Source organism: Nicotiana tabacum, chromosome 5, assembly GCF_000715075.1.
Source record: "Nicotiana tabacum cultivar K326 chromosome 5, ASM71507v2, whole genome shotgun sequence".
Lineage (NCBI taxonomy): Eukaryota > Viridiplantae > Streptophyta > Magnoliopsida > Solanales > Solanaceae > Nicotiana > Nicotiana tabacum.
Window position 1 is genome coordinate 56,352,808 of NC_134084.1, and position 16,836 is coordinate 56,369,643.

Sequence of the window (16,836 nt, forward strand, 5' to 3'; positions counted from 1 at the left end):
TTGAGTGCGGCCGCGGTGACTTCTAGTGCGGTCTGTATGAAATGGAGTGCGGACCGCATTGGCTTCAATCTCCAAACTGGCACTTCTCTGATCCTTGGTTCTGCGGACCGCACTAAATCGAGTGCGGCCGCAGTGACTCCAATGCAAACCGCATTAAATCTCATGCGGCCGCATTGCCTGTTGGCCTGGAAATCCACCTCTTTGAACCTCACTTGTGTGGACTGCACAGAATGGTGTGCGGACCACACAGAATAGTGTGCGGCCGCATTGGTCTTGCTTTGCTTGAGCTTGTCTTATCTTGGTACTTGTGCAAGTTTCACTCCTTTTTTGAGCTGATCTTTGACATCTTGTCACTTTGTTGATCAAACCTGCAATCAAGCATAACTTGTGAGCCTTTTGGGACTATTTTGTACAAATTTCTAATCAAAACATAAGCAAGAAGGAGTATAAAATGTATCAAAATCCCTAGTTATCAACTCTCCCAAATTTAAGCTTTTGCTTGTCCTCAAGCAAACAAAATAAGACCCACCCTTTAAGGAAAATTCCAAGAAAATTCAGCTGTCCTAAATTGCCCTCATCTAGCATCAATTGGGACTAACAATTGCTCTCAATACAAATGAATCATTAACAACATTTACTCTTTGAAACACCATGGATTAAGTGCGACGCACGAGTATCAAGAGTCGACTCAACACATCAAAGAACTCTTTCTATTACTTTGGTCATTGTGGAACCCAAACTCATACATCCTCAACTCTCCCTAAGCAAACCTCACCTTTAGAATAGCGGCACTCAGAACGAGGTTAATGGAAAATCACTCATCTCTCTCAAGAAAAAGTCACAAGTCCGGCTCTAAGTACCATATGCTTGTCCCTTATGTGAGTCACCACTAATGTAAGTTTCATTCAACTCAAGATCATATAGGGATTTTGTGGAGACATAGTGAAGGCTTTTGGTTTAGGGTAGGTAATGTTTGGTCTAAGTAGGTTCCATCTTCCCTTAATCACTTCTTTTGTTACATTTTGGCTCAAATTCATTTGACTTTTTGAGTCTTTTCACTTCTTTCTAAGGGGTTAGAGAGACATACTGTCACTCTTTCTTATACATTTCAAATCTTTTCTCCTTTCTCAACTGTCCACACCTTTTATTCTTTCCTTTTCTTGAATCCCTTTTTATTCAATTCTACTTTGAGCATTCTTTTTGTCTTTGTGCTTTTCTTTCTTTTTCATTGCCTTTCCTTTTCTCTCTCCCCAAACTTACACTTTTGCCATGTGCTAAATGAAAGATCGGGTGCCAAGAGAGGGTAACCTTTAGAACAGGTAAAGGCTTGTATCATGGTTCTTTGAAGGAAAAAGGTTTAAGGCTCAAAAGAGTTGACTAGGGATCTTATCATTGGTAGGTTATGGAAGTGTTCAACCTATAATCATGTCTCAAGCCAAATTTCACTTAGGATTTTGCCTCAACAAACATTCAGGGCAAGTTCTATACCAATGGCTCGGGACTTGGACTTGCAATGCAATTTCTCACCACACAAGCTATGAGATTGATAAAGACACAGAGTCGGGGCCCACAATGACCTTAGATAAGATTTGAGCGCACAATGGTCCCAAAAAACCACTTGATGATTATCGGTCAACACAAGAGTCTCAAGGTCATACCTTTTACCATCCTAAACTCAACAATTTGTTTTTGACCATGAGATCAAAGGAAAATGTGCTAGGCCCAAGTAAAGCTTTGCTTGAGGCACCCTTAATCACTAACTACTAACAACGAAAAGAGAGACAGACTCAAAGGCTTTTGGAAAGAACCGTCCATCATTGGGAAAGCCACCTGGTTCACACAAACTCCACTTTTGGAAAGAGCCGTGGCATTAAAAAAACCAAAGGCTTATTGCAAACATTCAAAACAAGAAGCTATGAACATAAATAAAGAGCTACGGAAAGGAAAAATGCAGAAAGTAAAATGAATATTTACAATAGGGGATTTAATCGAATATACAATAGATGGGATGAAAATGTACAATGTAACATAACTTTATATACAGACCCAAAGTAAAATAAAAGTACGAGAAATGTAACGAAATGTTAAAATTATATACAAACCAAAGATGAAAAATAAAGAAAGCATATAAACTGTCAAATATATATAATAATCCAAATCCATAAAAGTAGGGCCTACCCTCTTAAATGAAAGCTGGCATTGTCCCCAATGCCAACTAAACCAAATAAGCACCAAAAAGAAAAGGGGAAAAGGATATAGAGACTCCCTATGGCTCGTCTGTCTGCATGGGCTCTTGAGTGGTCCATCGGTCCTCAATATGCTTGGGAACCTCAGACTAGTTCCTTATGGCCTGCTGATCTACTGCTGGGACCTGGGCCTGGACCTGGGCAAGCTCTTGAGGTGCATCCTGTGGCTGACTGGAGAAGGTCTCCGGTGGGTCTGCCAACTGGATGACTGCATTGTCTGCTCGGGGAATCATCCTCTTCCTCGCCTATGGGACTGCTCTGGCTGGGAATGAGCTACTAGCACCGGGTGCTATAGCAATAAGTCCAAAGGCAGATGATCTACCTTCATCCTGTCAACCTCAACTCTCAGCTCCTTTACGGACTCCTTAGAAGCCCACGTCTTTCTCATTTTCTTGGCCTCCTTCGCAAGCTCCTTGAGAGCTCTCCCATGAGACTCCACAACGTCCGCAAGAACCTTTTGTGTGTCAAGGATTTTCTTCTGGTTGTCCAGAATATCCTTGAGGGCGTCCTCAATAGACTGTAGGACCTGCGGAGGCGGAGGTGCCAACTGAGCTTCCACTGTAGTAGTGAGGATAGACAACTTGGATGAAGCTGTCTGCATCTAGTTGTTGATGCTAAGAAGAGCTTGGCTCAGTCAGTGTGCAGTCACTGGGTAGGCTCGGGAAGAGGGTCTCTCGGGATTTGCTGAAGTGGATGGACCAAGAGGAATGTTTGCGGAGGTGGACGCAGGCTGAGTAGGAGCCACTATCACAATTGGCTCTTCAGACTGGCCAGTTGGAGCAGTAGCTGTTCCTTTGAAGTTCTTGCTCTTTGGGTTGTCATCACCTTGCATACTGTACCATGATAACGGGACCTTCGCTTTTACCTTTATATCAAATATCCTCTTTTCAACTTTGAGGTCCCTGAAGTACATGGTCAAGAAGCTGGGGAAGGGGTAGTTTCTGTCACCCTCACTGACTACCTGCGTAATTACCCGAGATATTACCTTTCCGAGATTAATCGGGTACCCCGCCATGATCGATGCCACCAAAACTCTCCGATGAAGAGGGAGGGAGTTGTCATGAGTAGTGGGGTCCAATCTACTGCACACAAATGTTTCCCACCCCTTGGCTTCGAAACTCAGACTTCTTCTCAAAATTTTCACTCTCGCATTTAGCCAATCGGTAGTGGTACCTGGGATTTCCAGATACTGTGCCAACCAGGGACAGACCTCCTCGCCCAATTCCATATTTGCCATATACAGTTCCTCATCCTCCTCATCAAAGCTGAGGTAATCATTTATTATTTTTCCGTCAAAAAACACCTTCAGATTTTGTACCTTGGTCACTTTTGTGCCCTTTTTATGTGGGCAACATTGGTATAGAATTCCTTGACCAGGTGCTCGTTTGCATCCTCACAGTTGTTTAAGAAATACTCCCAGTCCACTCTCTCTCTAAACTGCCTTCTCACATTGGGGTTGTGAGGTAATAAGTCTCTATCAACAAAGCTCCTCTCCGGGGTCAACTTCCTCACTGGCCACCATTCCCTAAATTTGTGATAAGCTACTTCGCTCACAAACCGGTCTTGCCACACCTCCGGGTTTCTAGTTCATTCTACCCCACCAACCTGGGGCTTACCCTTTCTCCTACTACCTCTTCTTCTCCTACTGCACCCTCTCCGGATAATGAAGCTGTGGGAAAGATGGAGTATTCATCCCCACTACCTTCAGCTGAGCCCTCAGACGACCCAGAAGATACATTTACTGACGCTTGGGCAGCAGGGGAAGGTGGAGGAGTGTCTCTTAGCCTGTTCCTCTCCGGCCAATCAGGGATGTATTCTGGCACAGAGTCTGAAGATATCTCCCGGGAGGGCTCGTACTCACTCCCAGACATGTCAATAGCCATATCAGCAGCTTTAATCATCTTCCTTATGTTTTTAATGTTTTGTCGGGCTTGAGGAGTCAGTCTTATCATTTTCTGTTTCCCTCCCCCGGGAGGATTCACCTCGACCAGCTTGGTTAGAACCCTTACCTCTTGTTTCACCATTGCTGCAAACAACATCCATTAGGCTTGTTAGTATCAGTAAAAACAATTAAGATCAGAGTTGTAGAAAAGAAAAAGTTGCAGGCAGTTGTAGAGGTGACACAGTGGAACCGTACAAAATGGAGTGAGGCCGCACAGAGGTTAATGCGAACCGCACAAAATGGAAATGCAGTCCGTATAGAGGTGGGGTTCAGACTACCCACTCTCTGTATCTAGGCAATACGGACCACACAAAATGTAGTGCGGCCTCACAGGGACCAATGCGGATCGCACAAAATGTAGTGCGGCCGCAATCCCCAAAGATCAAATTACAGACACTCATCAATGCGGTCCACACAAAATGCCATTGCGGACTGCACTAAGGCACCAGGGACCGCACAAAATCGACCGCAGTCCCCACTGAGTGCCAAAAGCAACACTAACTTAGGGTTCAATGTATTTTGATTTTAAGTCCAATTTTACACCTAAGAAAGGTTCCTATGTGTTTGCCCAGTGTTAATAACTATCAAATTCTACTTTAATCAAGAAATTAACTAACCTAATTTTACCAACTCAAAAGAAGTACGGGAAGAACAGAAGGGAAGCAAGAATTAAGAGAAATTTACAAAATAAAACAATTAAAAAGAAGTTAACGATACCAGATGTGAGATGAACTGAAGGTAAACGAGTCCAAGCAGTTAATTACAAGAAAAAGGAAAAATGAACAATGCTTTTATGAGTTCTAAGAGTAAAGGGTCGAAAAGTGTGAAAGGAGGAGCTCAGGTCCTATTTATAGAAAAAAGACCTGGGGCCCAGCTTACCAACCCAATGCGGACCGCACAAAATGGACTGCGGTCCGCAACACACAACATTTTTTTAAGTTTGAGAAGGCAACCCACTGCAGTTCGCACAAAATGCCGTGCGGACGCAGTGGTCCACCGCGGATTGCACAAAATGTAGTGGGGCCGCGGTGGTAAACTTCAGAGAGCTGGACTTTTCATCCTTCATCAGTGCGGTCCGCACTAAATGTAGTGCGTCCACAGTGGAAATTTTAGAGACCTGGACACTTTTTCCACTATGTCCTGCATTGCATCAACACAATCCTGTAGCATCTCACAACCAGTTAGTCCAAAAATAAATCCTATACTACAATGAAAATCAAATAAAAACAAGAAGTAAAACACATGGGTTGCCTCCCAAGAAGCGCCTGATTTAACGTCGCGGCATGATGCAGGTTACCATCAAATCATTTGAGATAAAGAAGTGCCACCACGTGGCTGTCATCAATTTTCCCAAGTAGTGCTTGACCCTATGCCCATTCACTCTGAAAACTTTCCCATTTTTGTTCTTTAAATCAAGTGCACCGAACGGGGTCACACACACCACTTCAAAAGGTCCACTCCATTTTGACTTAAGCTTTCTCGGAAACAAACGTAACTGAGAGTTGAACAAGAGAACCAAATCACCTACTTTGAACTCCTTGCTATGAGCATATTTATCATGAAAGTACTTCATCTTGTCCTTGTATAAGAACGAACTGGAGTAGGCATAGAATCAGGAATTCATCAAGTTCATTGAGCTACTCCACACGAAGATTGGCTGCACCATCCCATTCAAGATTTAACTTTCTCAAAGCCCACATGGCCTTGTGCTCTAACTCGACCGGTAGATGGCAAGCTTTCCCAAACACCAATCGATACGGAGACATACTAATCGAAGTCTTGTAAGCAGTCCTATAAGCCCATAGAGCGTCATCCAACTTCTTTGACCAGTCGGTCCTATTTGTATTGACCGTCTTTGACAATATGCTTTTGATTTCCCTGTTAGAAACTTTAACTTGACCACTTGCTTGAGGATGATAGGGAGTAGAAACTTTGTGATTGACACCATACTTTGCAAGCAAAGTGTCAAAAGCTCTATTGCAAAAATGAGACTCCCCCATCACTTATGATTGCATGAGGAGTACCAAACCTTGTAAAAATGCTCTTCTTGAGAAATGCAACAACACTCCGAGCCTCATTATCGGGCAAAGCCACGACTTCAACCCACTTTGAAACATAGTCCACCTCCACAAGAATGTATGTGTACCCACATGAGCTAACAAACGGGCCCATAAAATCAATGCCCCACACATCAAAAATATCAACCTCAAGAATGGTATTGAGAGGCATCTCATCTTTCTTCGAAATTCCACCCGCTCTTTGACATTCATCACACCTCTTCACAAGTTCACTTGCATCTTTGTACAAAGTTGGCCAATAAAACCCACAACTAAGAACTTTGGAAGCCGTCCTCGCCCCGCCATGATGGCCACCATAGGGAGAGGAATGACAAACCTCCAAGATACTCAATTGCTCTTCCTTTGGGACACACCTTCGGATCACACCATCCGTGAAAATCTTGAACAAGTACGGCTCATCCCAATAGAAATCCAAACTATCCCGCTTGAGCTTCTTACTTTGGTTAGAAGAGAGCTCACATGAGATTATACCAGTCACAAGGAGATTAGCAACATCGGCAAACCATGGCATATCATTCATCAACACCCAAATGAGTTATTCGTCGGGAAATGAATCATTGATCTCTAGGCCGTCACGAGGCCTCCCTTCCTCCTCCAAGTGGGACAAGTGGTATGCCCTTGGTTCTCACTACCCTTCCGGTCCACAATCTCCAAATCAAACTCTTGAAGTAACAAGACCCATCACATCAGTCTAGCTTTGGAATCCTTCTTCGTCATCAAGTACCGGAGTGCGGCATGGTCGGTATGAATAATAACCTTAGCACCCATAAGATACGACCAGAATTTTTCCATTGCGAACACAATAACTAAAAGTTCTTTCTCGGTCACCGTGTAGTTCACTTGAGCATCATTCATTGTCTTGCTCGCATAGGACACCAGATGAAACATTTTGTTCACTCTTTGACCCAAAACCGCCCCAACTGCAACATTGTTCGCATCACACATGAGCTCAAAGGGTAAGCTCCAATTAGGTGCGGTAATGATAGGAGTAGTGGTCAACTTATACTTGAGAAGTTCAAAGGCTTGCATACATTTTTCATCAAACACAAACTTAGCATCTTTTTCCAACAACTTGTACAAGGGATTCACTACCTTCGAAAAGTCTTTGATAAACTTTTGTAGAATCCAGCATGCCCAAGAAAACTTCGAACTCCCTTGACAAATGTAGGGGGAGGTAGCCTTGAAATCACATCAATTTTTGCTTTGTCTACCTCAATACCATGCTTTGAAATTTTATGCCCAAGAATTATCCCCTCTTCCACCATAAAGTGGCATTTCTCCCAATAGAGAACAAGATTGGTTTCTTCACAACGGGCTAAGACCCTATCAAGATTTTTCAAGCACTCATCAAATGAATCCCCCACAATACTAAAGTCGTCCATGAACACCTCCAAAATGTCTTCCACCATATCAGTGAAAATGGCCATCATACACCGCTGAAATGTAGCCAGTGCATTACACAATCCAAAAGGTATCCTAGAGAAAGCAAAGGTGCCATATGGACAAGTCAATGTGGTCTACTCCTGATCTTCCAGAGCAATCAAGATTTGGTTGTACCCAGAATACCCATCCAAGAAACAGTAGAAGGCATGCCCAGTAAGTTGATCTAACATCTAATCAAGAAAAGGCAAAGGAAAGTGATCCTTGCGGGTCACTTTATTCAACTTGTGGTAGTCCATGCATACCCTCCAACTAATGACAGTTCTTGTAGGAATCAACTCATTTTGTGAATTTGTAACCATGGTCATGCTACCCTTCTTCGGTACACATTGCACCGGTGAAGTCCAAGAGCTATCAGAGATGGGGTACACAACCCCGGAATCCAACCACTTGATCACCTCCCTTTTCACCACTTCTTGCATTACCTCGTTCAACCTCCGTTAATGCTCCAAGGAAGGCTTTGCATCATCTTCCAGAATAATCTTGTGCATACAGAATGCAGGGCTTATCCTTTGAATATCAGCTAAAGTCCATCCAATTACCTTTTTCCGCTTTTGAAGCACCGCCGATGTGGCATCAACCTGCATGTTAGTAAGGCAAGAAGAAAGAATAACTGGCAAAGTAGAATTTGAGCCTAAGAACTCATACTTGAGGTGTGGAGGCAGTAGTTTCAACTCCAACACCGGAGGCTCCTCAATTGAAGGTTTTGTTGGTGGAGTCTTCCTATTTTCAAGGTCCAAAGATAATTTCCTAGGCTCATACGAGTAAGAGCCCATTCCATGTAAAGTGTTCACGCATTCTACTCGGCCCTCATCATCATTGACATCAAGATTCAGCAATATGGCCTTCAATAGATCCTCCACATTGTTCATTGCACTGGTGTCATCAACTATCACTGCTGTGACGAGGTCCACAAAAGAGCACACCTCAGTACTGTTGGGCTGCTTCATTGATTTGCAAACATGAAATACCACTTTTTCATCACCCACCCGGAAGGTGAGTTCCCCTACTTCCACATCAACTAAGGCCTTCCCCGTAGCAAGGAAAGGTCTCCCAAAATGATAGGAACTTCATAATCCACCTCACAATCCAAGATCACAAAGTCAACTAGCAAGATAAATTTGTCTATCCGGACAAGTACATCATCAATAATACCTAATGGTCTCTTCATCGTTCTATCTACCATTTGTAATCTCATGGAAGTCGGCCTCGGCTGCCCAATACCCAAAGTCTTGAAAATGGAATAGGGCATCAAATTGATACTAGCCCCCAAATCACATAGAGCTTTAGTAAAATCCGCACTCCCAATGGTGCAAGGAATGGTGAAAGCACCAGGATCTTCAAGCTTCGGGGCCATTGAATGCACTATTGTACTAACTTGGTGAGTCATATTTATAGTTTCATAATCCATAGACCGCTTCTTTGTTACCAAGTCCTTCATGAATTTAGCATAGCCCGACATTTGTTCAAGAGCCTCCACCAAAGGCACATTGACGGATAAGCTCTTCATCATGTCAATGAACTATTTAAATTGATTTTCATTTTTCTACTTCGCGAGCCTTTGAGAATAAGGCAGAGGTGGCCTTGGCAAAGGAGCCTTGGCTTTAGGCACAACCGACTCCGACATGTCTATTATGTGTTTCCTAGACGGGTTCACATCATTTTGAGTTTCCACCTCGACATCTTTAATATCAATCCTCACTTCTTCATTCACATTTTCATTAATCACATTTTCGACTACCAAAGGAACTTCATCTTCTTGCATCTCAACATCATCATCCACAATTTGCTTTTGTTTGGAGGCATGCACATCAACGCCTCTCCCACTTCTTATTGTTACCACCATAACATGATTGTTCCTACCCTCCGGGTTCACTACCGTATCACTTGGTAGAGCACCCTTAGGGCGTGCATTCAAGGATTGAGAGATTTGGCCTAACTGAACCTCCAGATTTCTGATTGAGGTATTGTGGGAATCCAACTGTGCATCAGAATCCGCATTCTTCTTCATCATCTGTTCAAACATCATTTCAATTATACCCATATCATTTCTAGAAGAACTAGGACCTTGAGATAGAAATGGGGGTGGATTGTTCGATTGTTGGTACATTAGGGGCATTTGAAAGCCTTGCTCCCGGTTTCCTTGGTTTCCATTGTTCCATCCACCTTAATTGTTATTACCACCCCAATTATTGTTATTACCATTCCAATTTCCTTGGTTGTTTTGATTGTTGTTCTGATTGCCCCAGTTGTTGTTTTGGTTGTTGTTCCCCCAATTATCATTTCCTTGTTGTTGATTACCCCAATTGCCTTGGGGTCGCCATTGTTGTTGATTAGAAGAGTTGCCCCTTTGGCCTTGATAATTATTAATATATTGTACCTCTTCGTTTTGTTCATCATAACCATCACTTTGAAATCCACCACAATCATTATCAAATTGCTCAAAATTCCTTTGGTTTTGTTGCCCTCTTTGTCTTGTTTTGTTGACAATCATGTTAACACCCTCCATGGCATTCACTTGGCGAGGATTTTGAACTTGTTGCAATTGTTCCTTCGCTAGTTGGTTCATCGTGGTTGTCAACTCAGCTATAGCCTGCCCATGATCATGTAATTCATTGTGCAAATGAATAACCGTGGGGTCACCCTGGGGCATATTGGCTCTACTTTGCCAAGCGGAAGAAGTGTCAGCCATCTCGTCAAGAATGTCACAAGCCTCATCATAAGACAGCTTCATGAAGTTGCCCCCAACAAGTTGGTTCACTATGCATTGGTTTGTGGTGTTAATACCCCGGTAGAAAGTCTGTTGGATCATCGCCTCGGTCATATCATTGTTGGGGAATTCCTTCACCATTGTTCTATAACGCTCCCAAATCTCATGCAAAGGTTCCGTGGGCTCTTGCTTGAACGCCAAGATCTCATCTCTCAATGTAGCCATATGCCCCGGTGAGAAAATTTTTGCAATGAACTTATCCGCCAACTCATCCCAAGTAGTGGTGGAATGGTTGGGAAGTCGCTCAAGCCAATCAAGTGCTTTCCCTCTAAGTGAAAATGGGAAGAGTCTCAACCGGAGAGCATCCTCGGACATGTTAGTTTGCTTACTCCCCCAACATGTATCCACGAACCCCTTGAGATGTTTGTAAGCATTTTGATTTGCAGCGCCCGTGAAATACCCACGTCGCTCTAGTAAGGTCAACATCACATTGGTTATTTGAAAATTTCCCGCCCAGATTCGGGGTGGGACAATAGCACTTGCATAGCCTTGGTACGGAAGCACTCTAGGAGCCACTCTTGGAGGTGGCGGAAGAGGGTCTAGAATATTGTCATCTGCATTAGCATTGGCCTGGCGGCCTCTGTGTTGTCCTTGAGGTACAAGAGGCACCTCATCATCTCCGACGTCGTCTATCTCCTATCCCGCAATCACATTTCCAAGAGGGTCATTGGCGTTGTTTGCTGCTATGTGGTACCTGAAGTTGTGACACACACAAATTAGTAACAAAGAAGGAAAGAAGAACAATACACAAAACTAGTTAGATAGATAGCCAAAACCTTTAGCTCCCCGCAGCGGCGCCAAAAAGTTTATCGAGGCCAACCCTACACTACTATTGAGTAGTGAGAGAGGGTCGAAGCAGCTTTTACCCGATTAAGGTCGGGATCGATTTCCATAGGGAGCTAGTAGTTGGAGTCGGGTGTCTATCTTATCGAGAGTTGTGTATGTGTTCCAAATTTCACTTCTAACATTTTTGGGTTTTGATTTACTTCTAATTATATAAACTACAATGCGCAATTAAACTAGAATAAGCTAAGAGTAAACTATTGCGAGTTGTTCAAATGATTAAAAGGCACTAGGGCAGTGACTTTCGCCTAGGTGGTCAATTGACAGGTACTTGAGTCTAAGGCATGATTGACATATTTGTGGAGTATGATATAACCATTGTACGATTTTACCCACTCTACACCTCTCGGTGGTTCGAGTGATTTTGCCCGAATTGACTTTCCCAAGACCAGTTGGGTATGCAAATTTGCACAAGCAATCAAGGTTCAAGTCAGGTATTACTATCTCTAGGTTTAACCCTTTAATTGGGGCTATCAATCTCTTGAGTACGCCTCAATTCCTTGTTGGACTAATTTCAGAGACTTAGGCTCTCTTTCTCAAAAAGAGCCAAAGTCAACTAAACACAAACTAGTGTTTGCAACCACTAATTCAGCAATTAAACATGAAATTAGTCCAAATATCAAACACCCATAGATCAAGCATCAAAACACAAGACCCATCAATTACCCACACTAGGGTTGAGCCATAACCCTAGTTTATGGGTCTAGCTACTCATAATTAGAGAAGAAAACAAAGAAATAGATGAAGAAAAACTCATATTAATTAACTACTAAGATAAACTATAAGATTCAATGTAGAAATGAAGCTAAAATTGCTCAAAATAGCTAAAACTATCGAAGTCACGAGCGCAGCTCAGTACAAAATCTATCTGATGACCTAAAAAATGGGAAAAGAAGCAATTTATACTAAGCTGAAAAATCTGGACAAAAATACCCCTGCGGGACTAGTGCGGATCGCACAAAATCACGTGCGGCCGCACTAGGGCTCTGAACTTGAAAATCCAACTCTCTGGACTAGGGCAATGCGGACCGCACAGAATCGAGTGCGGCCGCGGTGGCTTCTAGTGCGGTCCGCATTAAATGGAGCGCGGACCGCATTGGCTTCAATTTCCAAATTGGCACTTCTCTGATCCTTGGTTCTGCGGACCGCACTAAATCAAGTGCGGCCGCAGTGACTCTGATGCGAACCGCATTAAATCTCATGCGTCCGCATTGCCTGTTGGCCTGGAAATCCACCTCTTTGAACCTCACTTGTGCGGACCGCACAGAATGGTGTGCGGTCGCAATGGGCCTGCTTTTGCCTGAGCTTGTCTTGTCTTGGTACTTGTGCAAGTTTCACTCCTTTTTTGAGCTGATCTTTGACATCTTGTCACTTTGTTGATCAAACCTGCAATCAAGCACAACTTGTGAGCCTTTTGGGACTATTTTGTACAAATTTCTAATCAAAACATAAGCAAGAAGAAGTATAAAATGTATCAAAATCCCTAGTTATCACAAGTCCATTTGCTCCATTTGGAACCTTGACATGAACTCCCTAAGCATCTCGTTATCGCTTTGCTTGACTTTAAAAAGGTCCGATTTCCTCGTCTCAACCTTGATGGATCCCGCATGGCCTTTTATGAAAGCATCTGCAAGCATAGCAAATGAACCAATAGAACTCGGAGGTAAGTTATGGTACCATATTATCGCTCCTTTGGACAATGTTTCCCCAAATTTCTTCAGTAACACTGATTCAATCTTGTCATCTTCTAGGTCATTGCCTTTGATTGCAAGCGTATAGGAGGTTACATGCTCGCTTAGATCTGTGGTCCCATTATATTTGGAAATGTCGGGCATTTAAAATCTCTTCGGGATTGGCTTCAATGTTGTACTCGGGGGGAAGCTCCTGATTTTTTTTGGAATCCAGCCTTTTCAACATTGGAGGAGCTCTCGGGATCTGATCGACCCTTGAATTATAAGTTTCCACCTCTTTGTAGTTTGCCTCTATCTTTTTCTCACCAGAATCAACCCGATTTGTTAGTGCTTCGAGCATTTTCATCACCTCAAAAGTTTCTTCGGGCCCAAATTCATCTGTTTCCACGGTAATTTGTTCATCCATTCGATCGTTTTCTCTGACCCGCTTGGGCTCGATCCTATTAGGGGCATGACTTTGGCATTGCAACTACGCTATTTCTGCTTGTTGAACTTGTTATATTTCGAAGATCAACCAAGAGCTAACTCCATCACCTTCCCCTTCGGGTTCTTCTCGAGTCGATGGTCGGGGTGCCCTGCGAATGCTATTTTCGAGGTCAGTTGGCAAGTTGATGTTGATGGCAACCGTGAGTTAGCGTCGACCCGGTCAGCGATTGGGACACCATTGGGATCAATAGGGGTTACGTCATTGTTGGGTACCACATTTTTATACTCATCATGGTGGCTTGACTCGGTGTCAACGTTCAAGTAAGAGGACTGAGACTTTGACATTCTTAGATTAACCTGAAATCAAACTTCGAAGAGCAAGTTTAAAATAGGGTGTGTTATGGAGATTCGTATTAAATCACCATTATTATCCTTAGCCAATGTTGGGCACCAAAATGTTTACCATTAAAATGAGTAATATTTAAATTTGTACGGGTTAAAGGATACAAGATTTAATTTAACATGAATGATCTATGAACAGAAATTAAATAAAGTAAAGGGAAGCAAAATAATTAAAATAAACGTGATAAACAATCAAGACTAGTCTTTTAGAAGAACACTAAAAATTGACCTCGGTTTCTCGAGACTGGCTCGGTTGTAACCGAATAATTAAGTAGCTGAAGAATACAATGAACAATATCGAGAGAATGATACCGATTCACTTCGCATAGAATTCCGCCAGGACCCACTGCTTCTTCGATCTACATTGTAAGGCTGATACCGATCCCTGTTTGACCTCGGTTCACGGTTAATATCTCTCTTGCCTCCATCGATGGTTCTGACAGGATAAACGAACCCCGAAGGGGCCCTAAGTTGATCATCTTCGACTCTAATTTTTTATTGATACTGGTTATGCACGTTGGCCCAAGTAACAGCCGGATATTCTATCAAATTTTGTTTTAACTACTGTGAAGATACCGAGCTTCGAACATTAAGTCCCCGGGTGAAAGCTTGAACGGCCCAATCTTCAACGACCGGTGGCATGTCTATCCGTTCCATTTGAAACCAGGACACAAACTCTCTGAGCATCTCATTATCCTTCTATCTTACTTTGAAAAGGTCTAACTTCCTGGTTTCGACCTTGATAGCCCCGGTGTGTGCTTTCACGAAAGAGTCTGTAAGCATAACAAATGAGTCAATAGAATTAGAAGGTAAGTTGTGATACCATATCATAGCTCCCTTTTACAAGGTCTTTCCGAATTTCTTCAACAAGGCAGACTTGATCTCATCATCCTCCACGTCGTTCCCTTTGATGGCGCACGTGTAGGAGGTAACATGCTCGTTTGGATTGGTCGTTCCGTTGTACTTCAGAATCTCGAGCATGCAGAATTTTTTAGAGATCGGCTTTGGAACCGCACTCGGAGGGAAAGGTTTTTGCACGAACTTCTTGGAATCCAGGCCTTTCAGTATCAACAGCGCTCCTGGGATTTGGTCGACCCTGGAATTGTAGGTTTCTACCTTTTTGTCATTTGCTTCGATTTTCTTCTCCCCTGATTCTATCCGTTTTGTCAGCTCCTAGAGCATTTTTATGATCTCGGGGTTAGTCCCCGACTCGTTTCCATTCAATCTCTCTGTGAATGGTTCGTTCCTGCGGATGACTTCCCGGGACAGATCGGGTTCAATTTCGCTCGGTGCACGACTTTGGTTCTGTAACTTAGCTATCGCCGAATGTTGGAGCCTGTAACATTTTGAAGATCATCCGTAAATTGATCCCGTCTTCTCTATTATTTTATGTATTTTGCGTTGCTGATCAGGCTCCACCACGGATGCTATTCTCGGGATCGGTAGGCAGATCGGTGTCGATAGCCACATGCGAGTTAGCGTCCAACGGGTCAGCGGGTGGAATCCCAATGGGATCAACGGGCGATACCTCGTTACCAGGCATTATGTTGTTATTTTCACCGTGATGACCGGACTCATTGTCAACATGTAGGGGTGTTCATTGAAAGTTTGACATTTTTTAGTTTTAACCTAAAATTAGAGACACTTCAAAGAACAAGTATAAAGTAGTGTGTGTGATGGAGATATGTATCAAATAACCACTATTATCCTAAGCCCCATGGTGGGCGCCAAACTCTTTACCCTCAAAATCGGATAACAATTGAATTTGTTAGTGGTTTTAAGGATATGTGGATTAACTTGACACAAAGCGATAAATTAAGTTGCAATTGAAATAAAAAATGATAAAGTAAATTCAAACCACACATCTTGAACAGTTACAGTCTTGGAAAGTCAGTCACACTTGAACTGGATGCAATTCGATCGATATCAAGATACAAAAGAACAAGAGCTTAAAGAAAGAAAATAAAAATATACTACTTTAGAATGCGTGTTTTCCTAAATGAATTATCAGACCCCCCTTATATAGTAGATAAGTCCTACTTTCGGTACAATTCTATAAAAGGTAAAAATCTCTTGATTTATTAATTGCTGGTCCTTCATTGATACGTGTCGAGATTCTCGCCGTAATATCCGACCAGTCACGGATATTTCAGTCTTCTGTTGGTTACACTAACAATGTTTCTTCGAGCTCATTTGGGGTCAGGGTCGATTCCGGGAACGCGGACTCAATGTTCTTGAAGACAGACATTCTGACTTCGGGCTCTTGTATGGTGGGATTTGGGGTTAATCTTCAATCTCTCATGTTCCGAGCCCGATCTAACATGTCATAGACAAGACCGGTTTCGACCGTATACAATAATATTAGAGAGTTTGAGAACTAATAGCCTATCCATGAGCTTCTATTATAGCAGCAGGCGGCTTTGGGATATCTCAAGTAAAACTCAGACTCTGACCATTAGCAGATTGTTAAACTTTTGTTTTCCTTTTTTTTTTTTCTTAAAAAAAAACAGAGCTATTCAAACTTCTAAGATCATTAATTCTGAAAGTTCATCAATAGCAATATTGTTAAACTTAGATAGACTGATCAGTCATAACTTCAGATCATTAGTATACAGTTACGCGGCTGATGTTCAGATCAAACATTGCCAGTGGAAACAAATTGACACAGATAAAGTGTGCAACAATCTCCAAGTTACGCTTTGGAAAATTCCGAGGCGTACTACAAATGGGAAAGGATAACAATCGCACAAAATTTTATGAAATATGCTTGGCGAAATGTCCCAAAAAAGACTGGAATCCTAACTTGTATGATGTTGTCTTGGGTTTTTGGATTCCCAAGAATTTATCACCACCAGGGACTGATCTGCAATCCACGAAGCAGTTCATCAAGTCTTCTTACACTACTGTTCAAAGATCTAAATGCCACCCATCCTTGCATGTACAGAAAATTTTATTGCTATTTAATGTATCTGCATTCAAAGACTCCATTAGATTTGAC